At 40.3% G+C, this 27044-nt stretch overlaps 1 long non-coding RNA gene across 1 annotated transcript; it reads right to left on the reverse strand.

Moving 5' to 3' along the window:
* Positions 1-869: 869 nt before the first annotated feature.
* On the reverse strand, positions 870-26920 carry LOC306661566. The gene is made up of 4 exons (XR_013763898.1): positions 26819-26920; positions 26034-26147; positions 5547-5768; positions 870-3055 (listed from the first exon to the last, which is right to left on the reverse strand). It is a non-coding gene; the product is annotated as an uncharacterized lncRNA (long non-coding RNA).
* Positions 26921-27044: the final 124 nt, after the last annotated feature.

A 27044-nucleotide genomic window follows, 5' to 3' on the forward strand; every position in this document is an offset into this window, starting at 1 on the left:
AGGAGATGTGCAGGACATCTCTCCTGTTATGGGACAGAATGAGAACAACATATGGGGGAGGAGAAGACAGTCTGAAAGGCAAAGTAATTCAGTCAAAGCATGCAATTGGGCCCAGAGGTGATAAAGGAAAATATTAATTGCTACCCTCTCCCGCAAATTTCTGGAAAGATCAGTGAGGATGAGGCTCTCCTACTATCCTTGGCATATGATTTATCCCAGTTCTCTTTGTGCTTGATTCAAATCCCAGTTCCACCCTTACTTGTTGTGTGATGTAGGGCAAGTTAGCGTACCCATTCTGTACTACAGTGTCCTCATCTGTCCAGGAGAGTTTATATTGGTAGGTGCTTCTTGGTTCATCATTCAAAACGATGTTGTGAGGAAAACTGGGTAAGGCATGCAAAGTACTTACAACAGGGATTGGCACCATGAGTGCATATGGAAGATCCATTGATTACATGATTATTGTCACATAACTTTGTTGCTATTTCAAAAGGCAGCACAGCTTCTCTCAAAGTTTACTAACCCTTTTATCTCCCCTTTCCCTGATGCACACTTGTTTAGGACAGTTATAAGGGACACTAATCACTGCAGCTCAGTGCATACCTGCATGTCACTTATAGACATGCCCTTTTCTATAGAGAAATTAATGTCTTGTTAATATCTCCCAATTTTAAACAACTGAAATGCAGGAACCATCATCAACCCGAGAACCATAGCTCAGATATTCCCACGTCTAGCATTTTTGAAAGCCTATTGCCAATCAAGTCCAATTTGGTGCAACATAGTAGGTCCTCAGTACAAACCTTTTGGATATATGAGTCTATAATGCACCTGCAATTCCTAATCAATGGAATCCTTTTCCCTAGAGATCTGATTGGAAAAGTCTGCTCAGTATCCGTGTCCTAAAGCCATCCTGCTGCTGCCGGTAGTGCTTCTGTCCTTCAGGAGCTTGGCTCTTCTGCTTTTACACCTGATCACACCTTCTGTGAGAGAGACTTAAAAGTGTTCCCTTCAAGTAACATGCCTTAGATGTCCTGCCAACCCTGCTGCCATCTGCTTCGTATCTCCTCTCCTGGGTACCCCAAACACACACACACACACACACACACACACACACACAGACAACACGCACACACACTCCCTCACTCATATGATACAGCAATAAAATGCTATTCCCTTGAGCCCAAACAAAAACATCCCCAGTCCTCCCGGACAAACCCTCGAGTCCCCTTTGCATATCAGCACACAATATCAAATGCTCGCTGAAGCCATTGACAAACCAGTTCTGCAAACAGAAAGATTCATCTGCCTCCTCGCAACCTGACAAAAATAACACATTCCCTCCAGGCCATCAGAGAAGACCAAACTCGGGGCTTTGGATCAGAGATAAGGTTGTCCTCCATCGGCTGCACGCCTCTCTGAAGCCACTCAGTCCCTTTCACATCCATTTTTCAGAGTTTAATAGAATCGATAAAGTTCTATAAGGCAGGATAGATTTGGAGAGGCTGTGTGGAATTTGTGTCTGGATTCAGCCATTCACTGTTTTGAAATTTCAAACTAGTCTCATATCCCTGAACTTGAGATTTTCTTATGGTTGATGCAGGAATAAAGCAAGACCTCACCAACTGGTCTCTGTAAATATATTTGCTAAGCAAATTGCTGCTGATATCATTGCTTCCTTAGATTTAGAGGGAATCTGAACAGAGGTAAAGGACCACAGCAGGGCTATTGGTCAGTGGTTTACAGTTCAGAAAAATAGTTCAGGCATTATTACTAGTAGTTAACCATGCTAATCTCTGCATAAGGATCTCTTTCTCTCTCTTTCTCTCAATCCCTCTTAGCATTATTCCTAGTAACCCCAAACTCAGTTACAAAGAAAGTGAATTTGACATTAAAAGTAAAAAATCAGCAACATGAAATACAGCAGGTTTCAAACGTTACGTAACCTTTGGGTATTAAGGAGTGGGCATCCCTACCTAATCTCTCAAATCAAAAAGGACAGGCAATCACAGAATCACACAATTTGACCACTGGCAAGAATTTAAAAACTTGTCAAATTTTAAATCTCAAAGAACTTGTAGAAGATGCTTCCCAGGTAGACCAGCACAGCTAAAATCATCAGGAAACTTTATAAAATCGATGTTGTTTCTCCAGACATATTTAAGATGTGCAGCATACCAGGAAGTATAAAAAAAAAATCACTTTTAGAATAAACTGGAGGTTGAAAATAAACTTACTAATTAGCATACCCTAAGTATCTCCTGTATACCGGCTAGTTTCCAGTGCTTTGCATGAATCGATTCATTTAATCCTCATAATAACTGAACATGGAATCTTGCACGAGGTCACAGGGTTCATCAGACTGAGCCAGGATTTCATCTGGATCTAGATTGCTGTTTTCAGTGCAGGCAATTCTGCGACTAAATGAAGAACTCGCAGTGCAGCAGAGGTTGTTCAGTTCTCCCTTGCTGTGTAGGACAGGCCTCTGTGCACTTCACCACTCTGTGTTAGACCACCTACCCTGGCCTGCTTTGCAGCTGCACATGCCCTATGACAATGTACTGGACAGTGGGGCAGCAGAAGATGCTTGTAGGAATCTCAGCAGACCGTTTAAGGAGTTGGTCCAGCTGGCAGGCACCTCTGCTCTGTCCTGTTCTTCCTCCTCCTCCACGCTTCACACCTTGGGTGGGATTGTTGCTGCAGTCACATGATGATGTGACTTCAAGGTTGAAGACATGTGCCGGGATGGTGGCAGGAGAAAGCTAATGCCCCCATACCAACTTGCTTGTCCACCTCCAGAATTTCTTTTGCTTTTTTAATGTCAAGAGAGTTCTTTTATAAGCCTCTTTGGGGGAATTTCACTTGATCCATGTTTCCTTGATTTTTCTTCTAATTCTCCCAACATTCTTCCCATTTCTTGGTCTCCTTTCTACCCAATCTCTTGTCGATGTCCCCATCCCTTTCCTTCTCTAGGTCCTTCCTTCATCATTTGTGTCTTCTTTTCTCTTCTTCTCCTTATTTTTATCTCCCTTCCATGCTGTCTGAGGATTTCTCTCTTTAAAGAAAAAAAAAGAAAGAAAGAAAGAAAACAAGTGTAAGAATGAAGAATGCACACAGAAGGTGATCTGCAATTTTGAATGCAAATACAGTAATTGTATTTGCATGGCAGGATTATGGATAATTTCATTACTACTCTATCACTAATAATGCATTCTAATGTTATTTGTTTTCAATAAAACACAGTGGTAGTGTGCACATTTATAATTCTCTCTAAAAATCTGTGTTTGTTCATAATACTTATTATTTCTTAATAGTAGGGAGGTTTCCCTCACTGTTGGAATGTTCAGGGGTCACCATTGATGTGTACCCTGCCAAAGAAAACCTGATGCCATATTAGGGGAGGGTAAATATAATTAGGAAGTAAAATCGATTTTTTAAAATCATATAATACATTTTAATCTCCCCAAACCAGGATTTGGGGATTGTCTTCAGGTTTGTATTATCCATGCTGGTGAATTCCTCCATGCAGGACCTGTGCTAATTGAAAATTAGCAATTGTTTCACATAATCCTAGGAGTACATTGCCTAAAACCACTTTTAGTTGCAAAGAAATGAAATGTATACTGAAAACATAAGACATAAACACCTTGTCTCACGCTCTGTTTATCACTGATATCTGGTAGTCCGTACAGTGAGGAACCTTTTCATTTACTTAGTGAACCCTTCCTTTCTCAGAGCCTCAAAGTATTTTAGAAATTTAGGAAAGAGAAGTCACTTGCCAGTTGTCTAGTTCTAAAAACTGCTGACCAAAGACATCTATTGTTAAGACAGAGCTGAGAGACATGTAATGATCTTTCCTAAAGCACATTTTTAAGGCAACTTTTAGTTTCAAATCTAGATGAGACAATATGGTTTTTCTTTTCATCTTGAGATTCTGCGAGTTCCAGTAGAGACTTCTACCAAGGCAACTGGGAAAAGGAGAATCTGATTTAAATTTTTTAAAAGGGGAACCTTCCTGGCAACCAAAATAAAACGTACCTTCATTTCTAAGACGTGAAATTTGGGCAAATAGTGCTCCAACTCCGATTACCTAGGGAAATTTCCAAACATCCTGATAGTTTGGTGCATCTGTATGTATTTAATCATTGTGCCACATGCGTCTATTAATTTAAGAGGGAAATAAAGCATTTTTCTGGGTAATTTAGCCTTCTTCAAGCTTTTCATACTACCTTGCTTTCAAGAGTGTCTGATCAGGTATTGCAGCTTCCTTATCATGCAGGATTTCAGCAATTCTGTTTTAACCCTTTCATACCATTGAATCTTTCTCAGAATGTCTTATTTTGCTATCAATAGCAAGGCAGACAGCTGGGATTTAGGAGAAAGCATAGTCTCTAGAGCCAGCTACCAAGAAATGTGATAATTAAGTTATGTTCCGTGAATTATAAATTGTGTTGTCTCATGTAGGTAGTTCCAACTTTTGTTGTCTGTTCCTACGTAAATCTCTCTTTTTTCCTTTCTCTCTCCTTTTTTCTTACAATATTAAAAGCCAGTTCAATGATTTCCTTATCTAAGGAGACCAGCTGTTTCCTGGAGGTTGGATCTAGTCTTTCCTTTCTAAATCAATGTCTGTCATAGGGAGACAGAAATATGTGTATGACTTACAGGATTTGTCTTCATAATGATGAATGTTTAGTTGCAGCATTGATTATAAAAATAGAATCCAGACTTTGAAAAGCAATTTAAAGCTATGGTATCTGTCTGTCACGATCATTAAGAGCTAATGAGCATATTTCTTTGTCGTACTTAATCTTTCCACAGTCTAACCAGCAACGTTAATGTTGGAAAGATTACATTCAGTGTGTGACACTGAATTTTGTTTATTAGTACCCACAATATATGCTATAGCACCCATCATTTAAGTGTGGTATATGGTAGAATCTGCTCATTAATTAATAGGTGGAAAATAATTCAAGCAGAATTAAAAGAATATTTCAGTTGGTTGTGTGTTCCAAAGTCAAAGATACATTAAGTATGATTTGAGTATTAAATTGTTATTAGAACATTTGTTTCCCAAAGAGATCAAAGTTTGGGTTTATGCACATATCTTTCTGCAGTTGGTTTATAATTATTTATCAAATGTCTGACAAGGCTAATGAGCTTTGTCTACATTTTCCTTCCCTCTTCCTAGAATTATAGTTTATTCTCTCCACTTTTGAAGGTTGCAAAGATGCATCAAATCAAAACTGGCAGAATTTTTTCTAAATTGAAAGTTTGTCATAAAGCAAGTAGTTTCACGAAACACCTGAAGCTTAAGTTTGAAAATATCTAAAACACAAAAATCTCATGTAATTATAGTTGGAATTTTCAAAGAAACATACATTTTTAAATCTGGGAAGTAGTTATAGAGATCATCTCATCCCATCCCTACTTTGTCAAAAGAAAATAAGGCAGAAAAATTCAATTGGGAAGTTTCTCTTAGTGAAGCATTTATTTACTAATTTGAGGTATTAACAGGGGAGCTCTGTTCAAATGTAAGTTATACGTACATGTGTGTCTGACTCTATAGAAAATGTAAACTGGCTTCTGCATGAAGAAGCTCTATTGGCATCCATAGCAGAAGGTCTGGAAGCAAGCTGGGCTTCAGGGCTGGCTGGATTCAGTGGATTCATGTCATAAAGGCCTCTTTCTTTCCCGTCATTCCCTGTCGTCAGCTTTTTCCTGAGGCCAACCTCTCCCGTGGTGGCAGTACCTACTGGCATGTTACCAACCTGATCAAAAGAGAAAATCCAAACTTTCTCAAAAGAACGAACCACCTTCTTCTTCAGAAGCTCTCAGAAAATTGCCCTTCTGTGTCTCCCTTGGACCAGAATAACTCCACGGGTTGAACTGTATAGGCCTGGGTTGATTTGAGTAACCAAGGAGGTGAGTTAAACCATAGATCCAATGACAAGTCCAAGGGATTGGGTGAAATGTTCGGGCCAAGGCTTGGAGGTGGGACTCTATAACCCTGCCACTACTTCCTCCTGGTTCTAGCACAGACAACCTCAACTTCCGTTATTATCTTTGCAGCTCTATTCGTGACCATAAGCCCAATTTATGCTGATGGTAAAAAATTAAAGAATTCCTTAAAAAGTAATCAAAACAATCACTCATTATCTTACTTTCTGGAGAGCAGGACTAGCCAAATGTCAGCTAATCATCAACATTTGTGGTTTCCTCTTTTAATTAAAGGTGCAATATTAAGGTTTCTCTATATCTGTTTTTCAGTCTTTTTACCTATTTGTATATCTCTCTTTAGTTTTAGATCTTATTTTGTATTTGAACCTAATACCACTAGTAGCCTTTCTCTATAATATTTAGAACACCGATTTTTCCAACAGCCTTGAGGGGTGGAATTAGCAAGGAGACAATAAACAGTTATAAGCTGTTCCGTGTTTCTCCCCACGCTTTCCAAACCTTTCAGCTTGTCTTTTAGCACTATTGGACTGAAAAGGTCACTGAGGCTTCACCTCATCTCTAAATGGTTCTCAAATTTCCCCAGGGTTCCAAGACTTGCTGTGAAGTAGAACTGCAATCAGTAGAGGTATAGAAACCGTCACTTGGAGGGTTTCTTTGGACCAAGGCAGACAAATGCTGAACCAGGATACCACTGAGAATGAATTGGGCATTGAACCACTGCGTTTTAGTTTAGTCTCTACCACTATCTGACGTGCGATCGAGAAACCATTGTAAACACTCCGCCTCTGTTTCCTTATTCCTCGAGAAGAGTAAGAGCTCTTCACTACCTTGTAGAATAAGATGATAGGAAAGTCATAATAGACTTTTATCCAAGTATATGTCTCCATGTCAATTTCATTCTTTCTTCATAATATTTTGTTATTTTATTCTCTTACAAAGCGTTGGTATTGGTAGAGCAGCTCTTATTGACCCCACAGGACAAAAGAGGGAATCAAGTGCCAGGACGATATGGTTAATATGAAAACTGCCCTGCTTATCTAAGGTATCAGTACTAGTGAAAGCATTTGGTAATGAGACCAATGGGGATCATAGTCATGATCATAAATAGTGACTGTCCACAGTCCAGGCAAGGCAAGTAACTAAGAATTAAGAAATTATGAATAACTCTGGCAACATCTATTTTTAGAATCTGGGCTTGGTGGTTCAATTTTCTCTCATCTACTGAATTGGTTAAAAAAATAAAAACAATTGTTTAAAAACAGATTGCTGTTTTTTCTATGATTTTTAAAAAATTATACATATTCACTTAGGAAAACAAAAAAGAAAAATAGCACGCTAATTCTGATAGCTGTAGAAAACTAATGGTAACTGGCCCACTGAGGTTTTTTCCTATGTCCACTTATATTTATTCTCTGGAAGTATCTTCTGGTGTTTGTTTTGAGAAGAAAGAAATCAAATGAGGCCTAAAAGTTTACTTTAAAATGTAGTAACATAATATTGATTAAGTGCTAACTCTGGCAACAGTCTTAAGTGCTGTAAAGATATTAAATAATACACTACTCACAATTACTGGTAACAACTTAGGGAGTTAAGTTCTAATAGGATCCTCCTTTTGCACACAAGGAAACCAACATACAGATAAGTCACTTGCACCGTGTCATACCATGTGAACTCAGGCAACCTGACTCTAGAGCCTGTGTCCCCAACCTCTGATGTGGGGTGCTACTTGCAGTGTTCCAGAACTCCCTGGAGGCCCTGGAATCTGAAGACTAGGGACACGTGTTGTAAAAGGATTCCTTGGGCTACTGGTGTGGCTGACCGTGCTTCCTGGAGAACATAGAAACAACTCGAAGTCTCCTTGTGGAATAGTGGTAAACCGTTCGCCGTGAAGGAGAGATCACAGAGACCTAAATGCCCATTTATTGCTGGGAGCTGGTGGAGTTTGTGTACAATTGATCTACCAGACTCTCTCAGGAAGTCATCCCAGGAGATGGTCAAGACAGTGGAAGGCAAGAATATTTCACAGACTTGCTTTTTATAGAATGCTCTAATCAGACTCGTGACAATGACAATTTGCTACTTATTTTATGCTTCCTTATTGGATTTAACTAATTATCCCAAGTTATAAAAAAGTCAAAGTATATTTTTAATTTTCTTTTAAATTTTAAAAAGTAAACACACACACACAAGCACACACACAAATATTTTAAATAACCAGAAAACAACACCTAGGACTCTCTACCTTGGGAGTGGGTAGAGCAGATTCTGGCATGAGACTCTCTGTATTTATGTCCATATACTGATCACCTGCAACTTACCATCTTATAGCCTTGGACAAATTTCTCAATGTACCTATGCTATTTAAAAATGGTGGTAAGAAATTTATATCTCTTCATATGAGTGTGATAATTCCCTGAATGAGCATTAAGAATTGTGCTGTTACATAGTAAACATGATGTTCGTGTTTACAAAAAAGTGCACAGTCATATATGAACAAAAATGTTTCCAGAGCATTGATCCTGAGAGTGAAAGACTAGAAAACTAGAATGTCCACCCAGGGGTCACGATGGCACAAATGTTATTGAATGACACTGTGGAATATGGTGCAGCCACGGAAATTTACTAAGGGTGCCTAAACGCTGCCATTAGACTCCAAGGCCATTGAAGGCAGAGAAGCTGCTCATGGTTCTATCCCCAGGGCATAGGCACAAAGACAAGGTACTCAGCTGATTATTAATTACAAGAGAGAATTTTTATGAATGAACGGAAATTATATTTCAAGCGAAGAAAATAAGTCACAGAACTTTCCTCCACATTTTTTTTTTTTTTTTGCCTTTTCTTATCCTTGAGATTTCAGCTTCTCCGAGAGTCTTTTCCAATCCCCTTAGCTAGTCAAACCCCCTCAGCATTCTCCATTCCAGCTGTTTGTGTTCCCTCCTTGGGCTGATCACCTTGATAATCCTTTTGCTTCTAGGAATGAACATATTGTCTTTCTTCATTTCCTCCCTTCACCGAAGGGTAAGGTCTCTAAAGAAAGGAAGCATTTCTGTTCTGTCCACCATGAAAACCCCACCAACCAAACACACAGTAGGCACTCAACAAACACTTGCTGAGTGAAGGGATGTGAAATTACTATGTACAGGGAAGGATTGACGACGAACTATTGATAGTGATTTCCCCCAAAGAGGGATAAAAACACAGGAGTTGGGTAAAAGACAGATTTTAATTTTACTCCAGCTTCCTCTGAATTATTTTTAAAAATAGTTGAATCTGAGCCACATTTATCCCTAAAAATATAGAAACTAAGCCAGAACATTCAGAGTGGCTAGGAAGTCATTAGGAATCACTAATTTATCCTTGCACTGATTGTGTCCCTCATGGGGTCTCAGTGAGGGACAGAGTAACCAGGAGAAGTCTCCTACCTTGACCCTCTAGTTCTGTAGGAAGGAACTCTCAGGTGTGTGAGAAGATGAAAGTTTTGCTCGTGGACCCACTCTTCTATTTTTACTTTTTTAGGATTGGTTTTACTTTAAGCAAGTTATTTGATTACACTTATTTTGGTAATGAGTTTATTTAAAATGCATTTTCTAAGAGCCTCTCAAGATGTGTTGAAGTGTGGCCACAGGTGGTTGGGAAGATTGCTTACCTATTAATGGTGATGAGTGGAGACGTCCTGTACAAGGGAGACAGAAAGACTCAGGAAATTAGCACAGGGCCATGGAGGCTTAGAGAGAATTTTCATCCCTGTCAGATGAACAGCTGCTAACGCTGGGGATAGGACAGGAACATTCCCGAGACGTGACAGTGTTTCCAGAATGAGGAGAACAGGGTGCTCCAAACTGCAGCTACCAAAAAGCCTACCTGGAGATATTTGAGTGACTCAGATTTGAAGCTAATCTTATACATGCTACTAAAACCATCTTTTCAACAGAAACATCTGGTTTTCCTTCCATAAAGGCAGCCTGAAATTGTGGTTGGGTGCCGATATCTTGATTGGGAAAATGCTGAGCTCAGACACGTGGACAGACAGTTTAGCCTCAGAAAGTGGACATCCAGTAAGTGCCCAGTAGGTGCCTAGTAGATGCACATGGGTGCACGCACATGCACAGGATAAACTAATGCCCTGCTCCCTTGAGACTGGGTTTTTCAACCTTGTTACTTACTAACATTTGGGGCCAGAATGTTTTTGTCTTGGGAGGTTGTCCTCTGCAGAGCAGCTCTGTTGGAAGAGTTTTGCCCCTGTAAGTAGTCTTTTCTCTTGTGAAATGTCCAACAGTATGGTCTCTCCCTCTTTGTCTGTCTCAGTTTCTGTCTGTCTGTCTGTCTGTCTCTCTCTCAATGGCATTTAAGACTTCAACATCAAGGGTGCTGCAGGAAGAATAAGGGCTTCAGAGACAGGTATTCCAAAATCCAAATCTCACTTTTGACAATTCTAGGACGACTTCCCAAATGAGCATCCAGGGTCTTCAACCACTAGGTGACAGACTCGCCCCCGGCCCCACCCCCACCCCACCAACCGGGACAACCAACACCCAATCCAGACATCACCAAATGCCTCTTGGAAGGGAAACCCACCCAGAGTTGAGGCCCAATCATTGCTCTAAATCTCATTTTTCTAATAATGAGAGCAATTATTAGTATGGCCCCATTCATTTGCCTAGCACTTCAGAGTGTACAAAGCCCCAAGAATATGTTTCAGAAAATCAATTCTACTGCCACCAGGGAGAACAGTATGAAAAAGTGGTTGACCGTGTCTTACAGCGATCTTCCACCGGCTCTTATCACAAGAAATTGTTGGTCAGCGGGAAGCTGATGAATGGGACTTTTCCTCTTGGTTTCAGTTCCTTTGATGCCACCTACAGTTTGGAATCCTGGGGCAAGTTTTTTGTTCATTTATTTTTTTTTTTTTCTCTTTTTCGAAAATGTCAAAAGAAAGCCTGCCTGTAAAGAATAAGTCATAACTTAAATTATTAACTGTATTTCATTAGCTTATCTCTTATGTTCCTGTTCTTCAGAGGCTTGGGGAAAAACATGAAGGAAACAGTCGATGAAATCTCACCCTTTTCCCGATACTCAAAAGTCTTTGGTCCCAGTCTGTGAGAGAAAACCTAAAAGATGGTTTAAACACAGTCAGCAGCTAAGTGCTGCTTGGGGCATAAAGTAACGTTTAGGTCCTGAACACTATGCTACTATTGCATTTGATAGTTGTATTAGCTTTGTTGAGGGACATTTTTTTCCCCTTTACTTATTGATCTTTTCTCATATGTGATGTGGTTCAATACTATGTGTGGTGTGCATGCTTTCTCTTTCATTCTCTGGCTTTCTTCCTTTCTTTTCCTCTCTCTTTGGTATCTGAGGCCTTGACATCAGGTGGTCTAGGAAGAGTAAGGGCTTTGCAGCCAGATAATCTTAAATTCAAATCCTGATTTCAAAAAGTCTAGTGTTGTAACATTGGACAAGTTTTCTGACTTCAGTTATGAGTAAAGTAAAACTGTCCACAAGATGGCATAAGGAAAATAAATGTAGGGAATAGAGAGGGAAAGTCCATGAGTAGAGCTTCCAACCTTCAGGTATGACTTGATCTAGGGCTCAAAAGTTGTAAAGATTTATTGTTTAGTTATACTTCCACTGAGAATATTCTCAGGTCCATAAAGAACCCCATCTACTCTGGGCTCATGTGCAACATCTGGCCATTATAACAGAGTCTCCTTTTTCAACAGATCAATCCAAAGTTCAGGGCTTACATCTTGCTGATTAACCTCAGTGGATTGGAGTCCATATCTGGAGTAACTGTGGTGAGAGAGAGAGAGACTAGGAGTGCACCAATTGGGGTAGGCTGCCTCACCTCTCCACCAACTCACCCCCAAGCATCTGATGAAAGATGGGCAGGGTGGTTCGTCCAGGCGAAAACCAAGGCTTTGCCATGAGAAGGGACCTGGTTATTGAGCAGAGAAATAAAACCAGACAACAAAACACAAAGCCACACTAACCCAAAACTCATCGGTTTACCTAAGCTAACCTGTACTGTTGAAATTTCAATTGAATTATATAACATACAAATATCTTCTGGAGTAGCTGTGTCCTATTTTAGACTTTGAAAATGACAGTATGTTATTTCATTAATTTTAATTTTTTTCTATGTTGTGTGTGTGTGTGTGTGTGTGTTTGTAAGTGATATTAGACTATGTCTATAATCTGTTGTTTGGTCCTTTATGTTTTGATTTCAAAAAAGATATATATATACATATACATATATATATGTATATATATATATATTTAATGGTTCTCAGTTATGACAATATCATCTCCTGGGGATATTTTGGAAAACAGTCTAACTTGTTCGGTGTGTGTTTTATATTTTGGGGGGTTTCTAACTCATTTTTAAAATTTGTTGTAATTAGTCACACATGACAGTAGAATGCATTCTGACACATTGTACATTAGTGGAGTGTAACTTCTCATTCTTCTGGTTATACAAAAAAGATATTTTTAAAAATAGTTCCACGCTTCACATTCAAAAGAAGCAAAAGCTTGCGTTGGGATCTATGGCTCTACCCAAAGGCAGGGAGTCTTAGAATTTCCTCTGTTAACCGCTGGAAACAGTTTGTACCTATATGATGATGTGTACATATTTTCCCTCCCTCCATGGTCCTCTTCGAGAAATAGTGGCATATTTTACGAATTCCATGGCATCTTTCTTTTTTCACTTGAAGATTAATCGTAGACATTTATCCATAACTACATAGGAAGGACGTTCTCACACTTTTGCAAGATATTCTATTAATTTCTTCCTGTGTGCTTTTGTCCCACAGAGCCACAGCAGGACCTCTGCGCATCCTATATTCTCATCTAACTTTTGCTTCAGTATTTGCTCATCTGCTTCCTTGCTTTTCTGTTGTTGATCTCTTCCTAATTTCATGAGTTGGCTACTCAATCCATTTATTTCACTTTCTTCTTGTTTAGTAACAGAGTATTTAAGTATGACCTCACTGCTGTCACTGAATCACACTGGTTCTTAAACGTGGTGTTTTATGGATAGTATGTTTTTAGATATTCTGCAATTTTAATTTCTAAATTATCCCTTTTGCCCTAGCAGTTGTTTGACAAAGAGCCTTTAAATTTCCAGGCACTGGGTGACTTTCTTTTTCTCATTTTGTTTTGCTGTAATGTGATCAGGTAAGATTTTCAGTACTGCTTTTAAATTTTGGATGTTTTTGAATGTTTTCTTTGTGGCCTAAAATAGATCCCCTTCTTAATGATTATTAATTGGATCCGGAAAATGGAGATATTCTGTTTTCAGGAAATAGAACTTGATACATATCCATTTAGAGCTTCCAATTTATTGGTTCTTAGGCCTCCTATCATCATAGAATGAATATATACATGTATACATATGTATATATACATATATATGTGTGTGGGTGTGTGTATATATATAGTACATATATATATATATATATGTAATTTCTTTTTTATTTTATTTTATTTTTTTGTACCAGGAATTAAACTCAGGGGCACTCAACCACTGAGCCACACCCCAGCCCCTTTTTTATATTTTATTTAGAGACAGCCTCACTTTTGCTGAGGCTGGCTTTGACCCTCCTGCCTCAGCCTCCCAAGCTGCTGGCATTACAGGCATGCACCACCATGCCTGGTTATATTTCTTATTATATCACTTACAGTTTTTGCCCCAGGAGTGCTGGTATATTATTTGGTAAATAGATATTGAGAACTTCTTTTTGGATTATAAGCTTCAGTGCTATAAAGTGCCATTATTCACTTAATACGTGTGTACTGGACTAACCCTTGAGATTAAGGTAACCACCCATGATTTTGATTATATTTGCTTGCTGGGTGTTTGCCCATCTGTTTAGCCTCAACCATTCTTTATCTCTTTGCTTTACCTGTGGTTTATATAGCTCTAAATGGAGTTTTTTCTATGCTATTGTGTACAAATGGTGAAATTAGATAATTTGAATTGAATAACGTGATGGGTAGGTTCCACCTTAGTTTTGTTATTTTGTTTTGGGCTTCTCTTTGATTACTTTTAAGTATTTTTACATGTAGCTTTTCTTTTTCTTTTTTTTTTTTCTTTTTTCTTTTGGTATTAGGGATTGAATCCAGGGGTGCTTAACCACTGAGCCTCATCCCCAGACCTTTTTTCTTTTTTAATTTGAGACAGGGCCTTGCTAAATTGATGAGGCTGGCTTTGAACTTCTGATCCTCCTGCCTCAGCCTCCTGAGCTGCTGGGATTACAGGCGTGAGCCACTGCGCCTAGCAGGTTTCCTCTTGACCAAGGGGTTATGTGGGACTAGGTTCAGCATTTAAATATCTGCCCAGCTAACAGGAAGAGCCGGCTATGGGTTGGCTCATGATGCACATCTCTTCTCCCCACAGCCACAGGCTGCTTCCTGAAAAATCAGTCTTTTCGGTGTTATTCTTTGTTTGGACTCTTCCATTAGAACCAAGTAAAATCTGGGGACTGTCCTGTCTTCAGCTGGTGCCTGCCTTACTGGCAATAGCAGATCAATTGTTTAGGTTTTCACCTTACGCTTATGCAGGGATAGCTTACCGTGTTAGAACCAGATGGATTTCTAACTCACACTTAACCCTGAACATGTATTTAAGGTATGTCAGTAATGCTTTTTAGCTTTATTCAGAAAAAAGAACAGCTCATGTTGAGCTGACGAAATTTTTCATTTAGCAAAGTTGTTCTGATCATTTTTCTTTCCACAAGTGTTTAATGATCAGTACATTATTCTTTATTCTTTTCAACGAGAATTAAATTGGTAAAGCCGGATTTTATCTTAAAGTATACATTTTGGCCTTTGTTTTAAAAGAAGAGTGAGAACTAAAAGACTCTAAGATCTGAAGGACTCAATGCCTAACTTTTAAGTGTGTACTTTTCTTTCTCAGGAAAGGTAATAAAATAACTAGAAATAGAGTACCCCAGGCCTGTCAGATAACTCTATCTGGTTTTCTGTTAGTCAAAAAGCATTTCCAGCTATGTGATGTGACCAGGTAGTTACATCACACCCGCCATGTCTGAAGTGAAATCCAAGTCCAGGGAATGCTGTCCACGACTTGGGCATATGTGTCCAACTATAAGTTTTCTAACAGAACATCTCTCGAAAATATGAATTGGTACTAAGGAGGAGAAAACTTGAACAACATTCTTAAAATAATCAAAATTAGAGTAATAATTTCAGGTGGACAAACTGCCAAATTTCTTCTCCCATTCATCCTAATTCTTAAAACCCTTAAAGGGCTTCCCCATTTTTCTTGGGATAAAAAATCAAAACTCTTTACTTAGTTAGTCAAGCATTCTGTGGGTTGGCTCTTTCCTGCACCGGCAGGTACATCTCACATCATGTCTCTCGTTGCTTTTCTGGGGCAGTTATTTTTGCTTAATACTCGGCATGTGCTCTCCCACTTCAGGGCCTTTGCACATGCTTTTCTTCCTGCCTGCAGAAATTTGCCCTTCATCTTTGCCTGTTTAAATAATACTGTCCTTCAGATCTCATCCCTGTCCTTCTTAACTAGCTGCCCTATAATACCTTCTTATAAAATATTGATATTTCTTTTGTGATTTTCATGACTTCCCCCCAGCTCTAAGCTCCATGAGCCTCTTGTGCACTGTATTATATTCTCAGTGCTTATTACAATACCTAGCACATAGTAGGTACTTTAGAAATATTTTTGAATGAATAAATGAATGAAAAAATTAATTATAATGCCTCAAGTCTTGAGTGCTAACTTGTGTCAGGCATCTGTCTTATTATATCACAAAAGCAGGTCTTCCTTTTGGAAAATATGAAGCGAAGCAAAGAAAAAAAAAGAAAGAAATGAGTCTAATTAAGTGTCCTTGAGGAAGAATTTTTGATCTTGTAAAGTTTTGCATATTTACTTCTCATGTTGGTTGAATATGAAAGGTACCCAGGAGTCTAGAATTTGCATCAAAACTATCTAAACTCTTAAGCTTATAAAAATGAGCAAAGAATTTAATGATGGGTTTTTCGAAGATATATTTGGCATTTTCTTCTTGTAATTGGATTAGAATTACAAGAAGCACTTCTAAATTTCCCACATAGTTCTTATTTCTACCCTTGATCCTCTTCTAAATCAGAAAGACTAAGGTAGCAAGGGAGAAATGTGTTTTTTAATGTATTATTATCTAGGCCTTTGTCTTCGGGAACCAAAGAGGTTTGCTTCAGGTTCAGCTTTTTAATTTCCCATCTTTAGTTCATGTTGCAGTGCCTGCTGGTTATGCCTCCACACGGAGCTATTTCAAGTTTTCTGGCAGAAGAAAGTTAAGAAACTCAGGTTGTAAGAGATCCCACTAAAACCACGCCTGACACAGGAAATCACATAAGGGAATTTATTAAGCAAACAGTGTCTCCCTGCAGGGTAAGAGATAAAATGAGAGGAAAAGAAAGGGAAAGGGAAAGAGAAAGGGCCCCGGCTGGAGAGAGTGGAAAGTCAGGAGGAGAAAGAAAGTGAGTCAGTGGGAGAGAAAAGCAAGCGAGAAAAGATGGCGGTGACGCTATCTTTAAGAATCCTGCAGGACTAATAGGGGACCAATCACGGAGAAGGATACTTGCAAGCTGACTGATGAACCAATAGCTAGCCAGGATGTTCACAGATTGACAAGTGGTTGGGAGGCGGGCCAAATGGCTGCAGCGGAAAGGCGGGGGGTGGGGGTGGGGGGGGGGGAGCAGCTTTGTATTACACAGGTCAGAGATAGAAGGGGCAGGAGAAATCATCTACTCAGTGACTCTCATTTTACAGGTAGAAACAAAACAAAAACAAACAAACAAAAAACTGGTACCCACAGAATACCTGTGGGAACGGTCGTGGAAATTCTGGTTCTCTCTTCCTTCCCCTGGCTTCCACACTGGCTCCTGGAGACAGACAAGGGGCAGAGCCAGTATTGCACCTCATTTGTGTATCAAAATAGTTTCCCCATTGACTTGGCTTAAAGACAGAAAGATGAAAAAAACTAAATGTATGGATTTTCTATAAGTACCAAAATCATGCCATAAAACCATGTCAATTTTTAAGTCCATTTTCCTTGAACTTGATTCTTTATACCACCTAGAAGCCACTACTTTCTGTACCTGCAGAAGGAACACACAGCTTTCGTGTAAACAAATCTGTGTTAGATTCCAGGTCCCATCGTTTATTAGTTAACACCCAGAGCAAATGAATTAAAGTAGGACCTTGATTTCTTTATTAGCAAAATTACAATATTAGTGCCTGCTTCATAGACAACCTCGATCTCTTCTGTTACGTCGATATGCAGACAGATAAGTGTTTAATAAATAAAATAGTTCACAGATTGCTATGAGGAATAGATGAGATACCAGTGCCTGGCATATAAAAGGTGTGTGCTTCTCTCGTGTGGAAGTTAAAGAGAAAAAAGGCATAAAATGGGAGTCTCTTAAAAATGGAAGGGAGACCAGGAGAGCAGAGGGAAGGGACCAGGGGGAGGGAAGAGAAAAAGGAAAGGCGAGGTGCTTGGAAATGAACTCGATCAAATTAGGTTATTCACTTGCACAAATATTTCACAAAGACTTTACCTAGAATGAGGTGTAATTATAATGCACTAAAGAAACAAGCCCAACAGGAGAAAATAATAAATAAATAAAAGGCGTGTGCTCAATTCTAATTTTCCCTCCGATTCTAAAGTTGGCGGAGCCACTTGGATCTGCTTGGATGAAGTTTTGCTTTTCATTCCATAGAAGCATGCTATTTGAGGTCTCTTAGGGAAAACACCACTGGAAGTAGTTCATGTCAAAATTATCTGACATGGATCATTGTACTAAGTATTTTTTTTTTTTTTTTTTTTTTTTGGCGCTAAGTATTTAAGTGGTTTATAAAATGACCCCTGTGGAGGCTGCTGATGTAAATGACAGGAAAATGTGCCTGTGTTCGTGGTTGAAAATCGCTGCTTACTGGCACACCAAACTTTTGTTAAGTATTGATGGAGAGTATTTGCATACTCAGCTTAAAGTTCTGTCAGTTTAAAGACTGGACTCCCCCCAGAACATAACAGATTTTTAGTACCAACCAACAAGTCAAATTCAGTCATCCTCCTGAAGCAGATTTAATTCTTTCAAAGGAGACAGTTGCTCCATGACACTTAAAGAATTTATCGCTTTAAACTGAAATATTTTTCCAAGCCTGCAGATGATAGGTTTTTCTTGTATTCTTTTCTTTCTTTTTTTCTTTCCCCCACTTAGAAACCTATAGCTTTGAGGAAAGGCAATAGAGTTTGGTGGAATAATTAACATGATTTCCTTCTGCTTCCCAGGACCATGAAGAAGGAGCCAGATGAGCTTCCCCAAGTCGTAGAGAAGTCGAAAGAACACTGAACTAGGAATTCAGAGGTTTGGTTTTCACCTAGCACTCTGGCCTGGGGTAGGATCACCTTTCTCCTTCAGTGTTCAGTTTCCTTATTAATAAGGTTATGGGCCTGGAAGGGACTTACCAAGGGAGGAACAGTCTGAGTGCCCAGGCACCAGGAAGGCATTTTCCCAGCTGCCCCTGGGGTCTGAGTGGGTCTGCACGCACCGTCTCCTTCCTGCGGGTAACGCAGCTGAAGGGGTCGAAAGACAGCATCGTGTGGCCCCTTCTATCCTTGTCCAGCTCTGGCTCAAGTCTCTGTATTATTCTACTTGATGAGACAGAGGGATCTGGCTGCGTGCTGCTGGGAGCTCTTGCCATTCATGGCCTCTCGTCGCCTGGATTCCTTGATTTCCACCCTGTCCTCTTTAGGGGACCTCACCACAGGAGAAAACAGAGCCCAAGGTCTCCAGCTACAAATCCACCCCAAGGCTCCCATCTTGTCTACAAGAGATCTTAAGACGATGCTCTGCCATCGAGGGAAGCTCTTATCAAAGAAGAAAACAAGCTGAGCTTAGGATAACTCATGTCGTAGGAATCTAAGGGCCCTTCTGATTATTTCTGCTTTCTTTGCTTGTTGCTCAAAACCTATCTATTCCATCGTCTCTACTAGAATTTTTCCCAGAAGTTGGTGTCAGACTCATTAATTTGTAGGTTCAGGGATCTTGTTGTTCTCCTTTTTCTTGGCCTGGGTACATTGTTTGCTGATATTTCATATTTTGAATTTTTTTTCTCATCCATCTATTTATACAAAGAGAACCAAAAATGGTCTTTGTGGTTCATCATTTTCCTTGAGACTTGACTTTTTTTCAAAGCCTTGAAATGCCCTTTAAAAAATAAAACCATCTCCCTCTAAATCTAAGTCACAGGATGCAAAACTGGTGTTCACGAAGTCTGAAAGCAAGTGCCTCTGGGCAGGGCATCCCCTCTCCCTTTCCTCCCATCCTAACTACACTTTCTATTTTCTTTAACCTACTATTTTCACACATTTATGCTACTGGTCTGCTCCATGACGTGGTTGAGTTTGCAACCCCTGTTGATTCTATCCCTTTCTTTCCTCTTCTTCTTCTTCTTTTTTTAAATATTTTATTCAGTCATTGTACACAAATGGCATACAACTTGTCATTTCTCTGGTGTACATGAAGTAGAGTCACACTGTTTGTGTAGTAATACATGTACATAGGGTGATGATGTTTGTCTTATTCTATTATCTTTCCTTCCCCCAACGCCTCCCCACACCTCATTCCCCTCTACACATTCCAATGATCCTTCATTCTTCCCTTACCCACCTCCCCATCATCCACTTATCAGACAAATCATTTGGCCTTTGGTTTTTTGGGATTGGCTTATTTCACTTAACATGATATTCTCCAACTCCATCCATTTACCTGCAAATGCCATAATTTTATTCTTCTTTATGGCTGAGTAATATTCCATTGTGCATATATATCAGTTTCTTTATCCATTCATCTATTGAAGGGCATCTAGGTTGGTTCCACAATCTAGCTATTGTGCATTCAGCTGCTATAAACATTGATGTGGCTGTATCACTGTAGTATGCTGATTTTAAGTCCTTTGGGTATAGGCTAAGGAGTGGAATAGCTGGGTCAAATGGTGTTTCCTTTCAAAATTTTCAATCTGAAGATTTTTTCCCTTGGTAGTGAAAATGGACACACGGTAGGGGGCACTGCCACACATTTCCATACCATGGCTCACACTGTGTGCTCTCTCTCCTTCTGTCTGGGATCCTTGTTCTACTTCTCTTCTCACCATTCAGTGCCTTGCCAGCATTGTCTGTATAATAGCAGTGATAATGGCGACCATTTGTTCTGCACCTACTAAGACCTGGGCACTGTACAGTGTAAGTGAATGAGACCTGGTATGCGCAGATCTTCTGGGCAGAGTGAGGGACTAATGTGGAAAGCTGCACTTACACACCACGTGCAGTGTGGTGATTGTGCACATGGACTTGGGAGCCAGACTGACTAGGGTCAAATGCTGGTTGTATCACCCAGTGACTGTTTTGCCTGCAACAGATTTATTAGCTGCTTTTTGCCTCAGTTTCCTCATTGTGGCCTGGATTCAGGAGTTAGTACCTGCCTCATAGAGCTGTTGAAAGGATTAGATGAGTATTCTTTCAAGTGTAAAATATTTAGAATAGTACCTGGCTCATAGAAGATGTCCATCATTTTATTATTATTAAAGTGTTAATTCCGAGTGAATCAAAGAGCTAGAAATTAGACCAGAAACCTGCATGTACTCAAAGAAAACATAGGCCCAGCTCTCCATCATTTCAGCCTAGGAACTGACTTCCTTAAAAAGACTAACACACAATAAGTGAAATCGATAATCAATAAATGGGATGACATAAAACGAAAAAGCTTCCTCACAGCAAAGAAAACAAGAACATGAAGAGAGAGCCTACAGAACGGGAGAAAATCTTTGCCACCTGCATCTCAGATAGAGTGTGGATTTCCAGGATGTATAAAGAACTCAAAAAACTTAACACACCAAAAAAAAAAAAAAAAAAAAAAAAAACCTAATCAATAAATGGGCAAAGGAACTGAACAGACACTTCACAGAAAAAAATAGGAATGGTAAACAAATATATGAAAAAAAGTTCAACATCTCTAGCAATTAGAGGGATGCCAATTAAAACTACACTGAGATTTCATCTCACTCCAGTCAGAATGGCAATTTTCAAGAATACAAGTAGCAACAAATGTTGGTGAGGATGTGGGGAAAAAGGGAACACTCATACGTTGCTGGTGAGACTGCAAATTTGTGCAGACCCTTGGGAAAGCAGTATGGAGATTGCTCAGGAAACTAGGAATGAAACCACCATTTGAGCCAACTATACCACTTCTTGGTTATATCCAAAGAATTTAAAATCAGTATATTATAGTGATGTGGTCACATCAATGTTTATAGCAGCTCAATTCACAATAGCTAAGTTATGAAACCAACCTGGGTGCCCTTCAACAGATTAATGAATAAAGAAATTGTGGTGCATGTATACACAATGGAATATTACTCAGCCATAAAGAAGAATGACTTTATGACATTTGCAAGTAAATGAATGGATCTGGAGATTGTCATGCTAAGTGAAATAAGCCAGGCCCAAATAACCAAAAATCAGATGCTTTCTCTGATATGTAGAAGCTAACCCACAATAAGGGGGAGAGGAAGAAGAGGTATTCAGTAGATTAGACAAAGGGGAATGAAGGGAAGGGAGAAGGAATAGGAAAAGGGAAGACAGTGAAATGAATCCAAAATAATTTTCCTCTGTACTTATGTGAATGTACCATAGTGAATCTCATCATCTTGTACATCCATAGGAATGGGGTCCCAAGGAGAATAAGATATACTCCGTGCTTGTATAATTATATCAGCATGAATTCTGCTGTCATGTATCACTAAAAAGAACCAATTAAAAAGTAAAAAAGTGTTAAGTGTAATCAGAAATTATTTTCTGACCCCCTTCCCTGCCCCCACCCGTTCTCATATACTGCTGTCCCTCCTTTTTGCTCAGTATCTATACTGCTAACAGTGCAGGAGCATCAGAATGTCACGGTCTCTCTCCGGGGTACTTGTTGCTGCTATGTTGAAATATCTCCTATTTGTTTTCAAGAGCTGTTGCCTCAAGGTCACCTTCATATCCAGTGTTTTCACTCACTGTCTCCCTGGCACCGAAAGCCACCTCTCTGGCATTCTTTGGAGTCTCTTAAAATATAGCAGCTAGAAGGCTAATTTTTAATCATGACAGGGGGGCTTTAGGATCCCTCCCTAATCAGGTTTCAAGTCTCTCCCTCCAGTTAGCCAGTGCCCTAGTTGTTCTGTAGGTAAATATTCTTAATTTTTACCCCTCTCCTATTCTTTTCTGTGTTCTACACAGAATACAAACCCACAATCTTTTATCTACAGTTCTAAAACTAAAAAGAGCTGGAAAATGAAGTTTCCTTCTTCCTTCCCTCCCTTCCTTCCTTCCTTCCTTCCTTCCTTCCTTCCTTCCTTCCTTCCTTCCTTCCTGGTTCCTTCCTTCCTGGCTTCCTTCTTCCTTCCTTCCTTCCTTCCTTCCTTCCTTCCTTCCTTCCTTCCTTCCTTCCTTCCTTCCTTCCTGGTTCCTTCCTTCCTGGCTTCCTCCTTCCTTCCTTCCTTCCTTCCTTCCTTCCTTTCTGACACAAAAACTCATTATCCTTGAAATATAACCTGAACTGATAGGTGAAATTTACTATATTTATTATCCCATTTAGTGTCAAACTTAAATGTTTTAATATAAAAATATTAATAAATTCATAACCACCATTGCCTCAGGCTATCCTGGGGATATGATGAAATAAAACTTTATTCATTGTCTTATATTTCTGAAGCCCCCCCAAAATTTCTGAATTCTAAAACCTACCTGGGTCCAAGAGTTTCTGATAAGAGATTTATGAATTTTATCGCCTGATACTTTCCACCACACTTTGCCTCTTCTATATAAAGATTAGAATATTGAATAATCCAGTGAGCTGGCTTTGCCTTCGATGGCTCACCTGGAAAGTGGAAATAGTGTTATATCTACCCATGGAGTTGCTAGTGAGATTCAATGTGTGGAAATTGCTCGAAATGGTACCTAACTCATAGTAGCCACTCATTTATTCTTTGGTCACTAGTTTTACATTTTTCATCACCTTTACTTCCGGGTGAGGTTCCTGCTTTCCAGCCTCCTGATGTCCAGCACCCAGTGCCCAGGAGGGACTCTGTAAAAGCTCCCGTTCTTCTGCGTGGACAGCCTCAGTTGCTGGAGCAGCGAGTTGACCCCTTTCTGACCTTCAGAACGGAGGTTAAAAGGCCTTTTTTATTTGTTACATTTTTCACACAGCTCCACTCATCCTGGTCTTCTCCCTCCTGACAGGTGTGGCCGTCCTGGCCCGTGCATCCTGGGAGTTGTGCCTTCTCTTTACCTCGTCTCTCTGCCTTCATTCTATTATGCTCCTCCCAAGCTCACCCTGTCAAACGATGCTGAATCCTTCACATTTCCCTTCGCTTTTCTTTTTCATCCTTTGTATTTCTCTCCCCAGAATTGAGGTCCCAATAAGTTCTCATCGCCTTGAGACAGATTCCCTTTTGGTGTTCCCCCTAGGGGAGAGTCTCATCTGTATTTCCTTGGAGTTTTCTGAAATCTGCACACATAGAGTTCACATTTCCCTCTTGTGGCTACTACAGACCACAAGAAAAAGGGATGTGGTTACGGCCATTACCCTTGGTGGAAACTGGACTGCCTCTCATATCTCGATTTCAGCACCTCAGTCTCAGATTTAATGTCACCTCCCATCTCTACTCTTTACTTATACAATCTTCAACTTCATCAAGACCTACATATAATTCACGAACCCTAACCATTCTCATTCCTGAGAAGAGAAGGAGGGCTTCTCTTCTCTCCTTTCCCATGTCACTGGGAGCCAAACCTGTCTGGATCCCGGCTGGCTGGCTGGTTCTGCTGCCACCAACCCGTAAGAGAAATTGGCAAACGATGGAAAAAGGAAAGATGAATTTCATGCAGTTTGATTCAGCGGGGGAGAAGCCTCTAGATGGCTTCTCCATGGTCCCACAGACATAGTCACGATTTATAGAGACAAAATCAGGTGATATCCATGCAGATTTAGCAAGTCAGAGAATAGGTCAGTCTTCATTCCCTTGGTGCATCCTCAGCAGGAGGAAGAACGGAATGCAGAAGAACAGTTATCAGGAAGTTGCTGTAACTTCATAGGGGGTCTCGTTCCCCAGACAGGACTCCACAGCCCTTAATACAGCCATGCTCCAGCAAAATCTCCCAGTTCACCTTATCTAATTCACCTTGTTTTTCTTGGCAAAACCCCAACCTTGTACCTCCTTATATCAAATAGCTAAGCTTCATTGCGGGGGGAAAAAGAATCAAACATGCTCCTGGAATTTTGTTTCATTTTAAATTCAAGATCATAAAGCTCAAATGGGTGCTCAAACCTGCCTGACAACCCTTCTATATTTACCTAGTCAGCTCATATTTCCACCCCACAAGTGACAGAGTCTCTCTTTGACCAAACTCTAGGCAGCCTTTTTGAAAACTAGGCTCAGTCCTGGCTCTGTCCCTGTCCTATCTGGTCCAGTTTTAGTAATAATGATGCTGAATGAATTTAGTGAAAAGGCCTCACCCTTGGTATTGATCACCCTGAGTGTCTGATCAAAGTCTTCATTGCCACCATTCATACGTCATCTTATCACCCTGAACTGCCTTCAGCAAGAACCTTGTCAGTTTCCCCTGAATCTCCCTATCCTGTTTCCTCTGAGGAATTTTCTCTCCACTGATCCCCAACTTGTCCCCTGACTATCAATCTCCACCTGTCCTTATTGTTTTCAGGGTTTAACTGATCTCTTTCCCCTACTGAAACACCCCCATCTCAGCATCTCAGTTGAGTAAAGCCTTCCTTTCTGTCTTTAACAAGTGTCGTGGGTTACTTTTCTTTAATGCAAGATGACTTATGTTTTACTCAGGTTTGCACCACTGTGAGTAAAATACCTGACATGCACAACTGAAGGAGGGGAAGTTTATTTGGAGCTCACAGTTTCAGCCATCTCAGCCTACAGATGGCAGAGTCATTGCTCTGGTACCAATGTGAGACAGGACATCATGGCCCAAGAGCAGGTTGGAAGAAAGCAGCTAACCTCATGGTAACTAGAGAGGAGAGAGAGGGATAGAGGAGGAAGTGGCCACAGGGAAGATAAATCCCTCCAGGACATGCCCCCCAGTGACCCACCTCCTCCAGCCATGCCCTACCCACCTACAGTTACCACCCAACTGGTCCATTCAAACTAAGATGGACTGATTAGGTCTCCTCTCTCCTAATCTAATCCTTTCACCTCTGACCATTCCTACATTAACACAGGAGCTATTGGGGATACCTCACATCTAAAACATAGCATGCGTCTGTCTTCCACTTCTGTCTGCTCTCTTCTCTCGCTCGTAGCTGATCACCTTGGCTCACACTTCGTTTAGGAAACAGCAGCTCTTGTTCAGTCTAGAACTCACTCCCCATTTCTCCACCCACTCTGCACACCTACCTGCTTCCCCACCCATCTCCTCTTCCCTCCTTCCTCCCACAAGCGGAACCTGCCCCCTCTCCTAGGAAAGGCCCCTCTTTCTACCCGTTGTGCTCAGAGCCCCACCCCTTTTGACCCTGTCAAGGACTTCGTTCTCTTTCTCCTCAACCATTAAACACTTTTTTATGGATGAATTAATCCCATCACTGTTAATGTGCTTCAGAATCTTTTTGTATATTAAAAAAAAAAAAAAAAAAAAAAAAGCAATGAAAGGAAACCTCCCTTGAGCCCAACTCCACCCCCACAGCTCCTGGACCATCTGCTTCCTTTCATGATCAAACTTTACAGAGATTCATGCAACACGAGATGTCTACTTTCTTACTTCCCAGTTTCCTTGCTAACTTGCTCTTCTGTAGCTACTTCCTCCAGCATCCCAGGAGGCCACCTGTGAGTGATATGGACCTTAATCCAGAAGATTCTTTACTATTCTCATCTTCCTTGACCTCTCAACAATTTTCTGCACAGAGGAACATTCCCTCCTTTCCAAAATAGCTTTTCCTGAGCTTCTGAGGCCCCACAGTCTCTGTTTTATTTTATTTTTTTCCCCTACCTCTTTGGCTGTTTCCTTTTATCATACGTTTAAATGTAGGCATTTCTCAGATCTCCAGCTTAGAACTCATTTTCTACTTTCCGTGCCAATTTTTGCTAGGTGAATTTTCTTTCTCTGAAAAAAAGAAGAAAAAGTCTTTAAATACGGCCTATATGCTGACCCCTCAAGGATTTACACCTCCAACCCAGACCCTGCCTCTGAGACAGTCATAGAAGTCCAAAATGTAATATATCTAGAAATGAAATTCAGCTCTCCCCACCCTGTCGAGTCCATTCCACAGCCCCCCAAACCCATTCAAAACCACCTCATCCCTCTGCCTGGCCACCAGAGCCTGTCCACCTCCACGTGTTGGCGTTTCTACCTCCACTATCCACGCAAATTCGTCTTCACTGTCTTCTCTTGCCAACATTTCCCTAATCAATCCAAGCCATCAGAATCTCTTCCCTGGCCACCTACAGTAATCTGTATTTCCTTGTTTTTATAGTCGTCTTGTTCTAATCTGTTTTGCCCAAGGCATGCAGAATGATCTTTAAAAAGAAATTTGATCATTTCACTCTTCTGCTTAAAACCCTTCCATGTTACCCCATATGGTCAGAACTAAATTGACCTGCAACCAGTTGATGCCTTCTGTTTCCATCACCTGGTTCTCCTGGCTGCATCCACACTGGTCTTCTTTCACTTCCGCAAGCCTAGAACCACCCGGTGTCTGGAACATTCCACACCCACAGCCTGTCTCAAAGACACTGCCATTCTCCTTAATAAAATTATGTATTTTATTTGCTTACTCCTTATTATTTTCTTCAACCTCATTCCCAGGTGGAATTTCTAGGAATGCAAGTAGAATGTCTCTGGGTCACAAATACAGAAGCAACTGGTATCAACCAGTGTCCAGCATGTGATGTGTTTGAGAATTTGTTTAGTGATGTACTCCAGATGCACTCTGGTGCTTCTTGACCTCCTGTTTTAGACTCTGTGAAGTTCAGAAGTGTGATTCTGTAGATTGAGTCGGAT

Source organism: Sciurus vulgaris (assembly GCF_902686455.1).
Source record: "Sciurus vulgaris genome assembly, chromosome: 5".
Taxonomy (NCBI): Eukaryota; Metazoa; Chordata; class Mammalia; order Rodentia; family Sciuridae; genus Sciurus; species Sciurus vulgaris.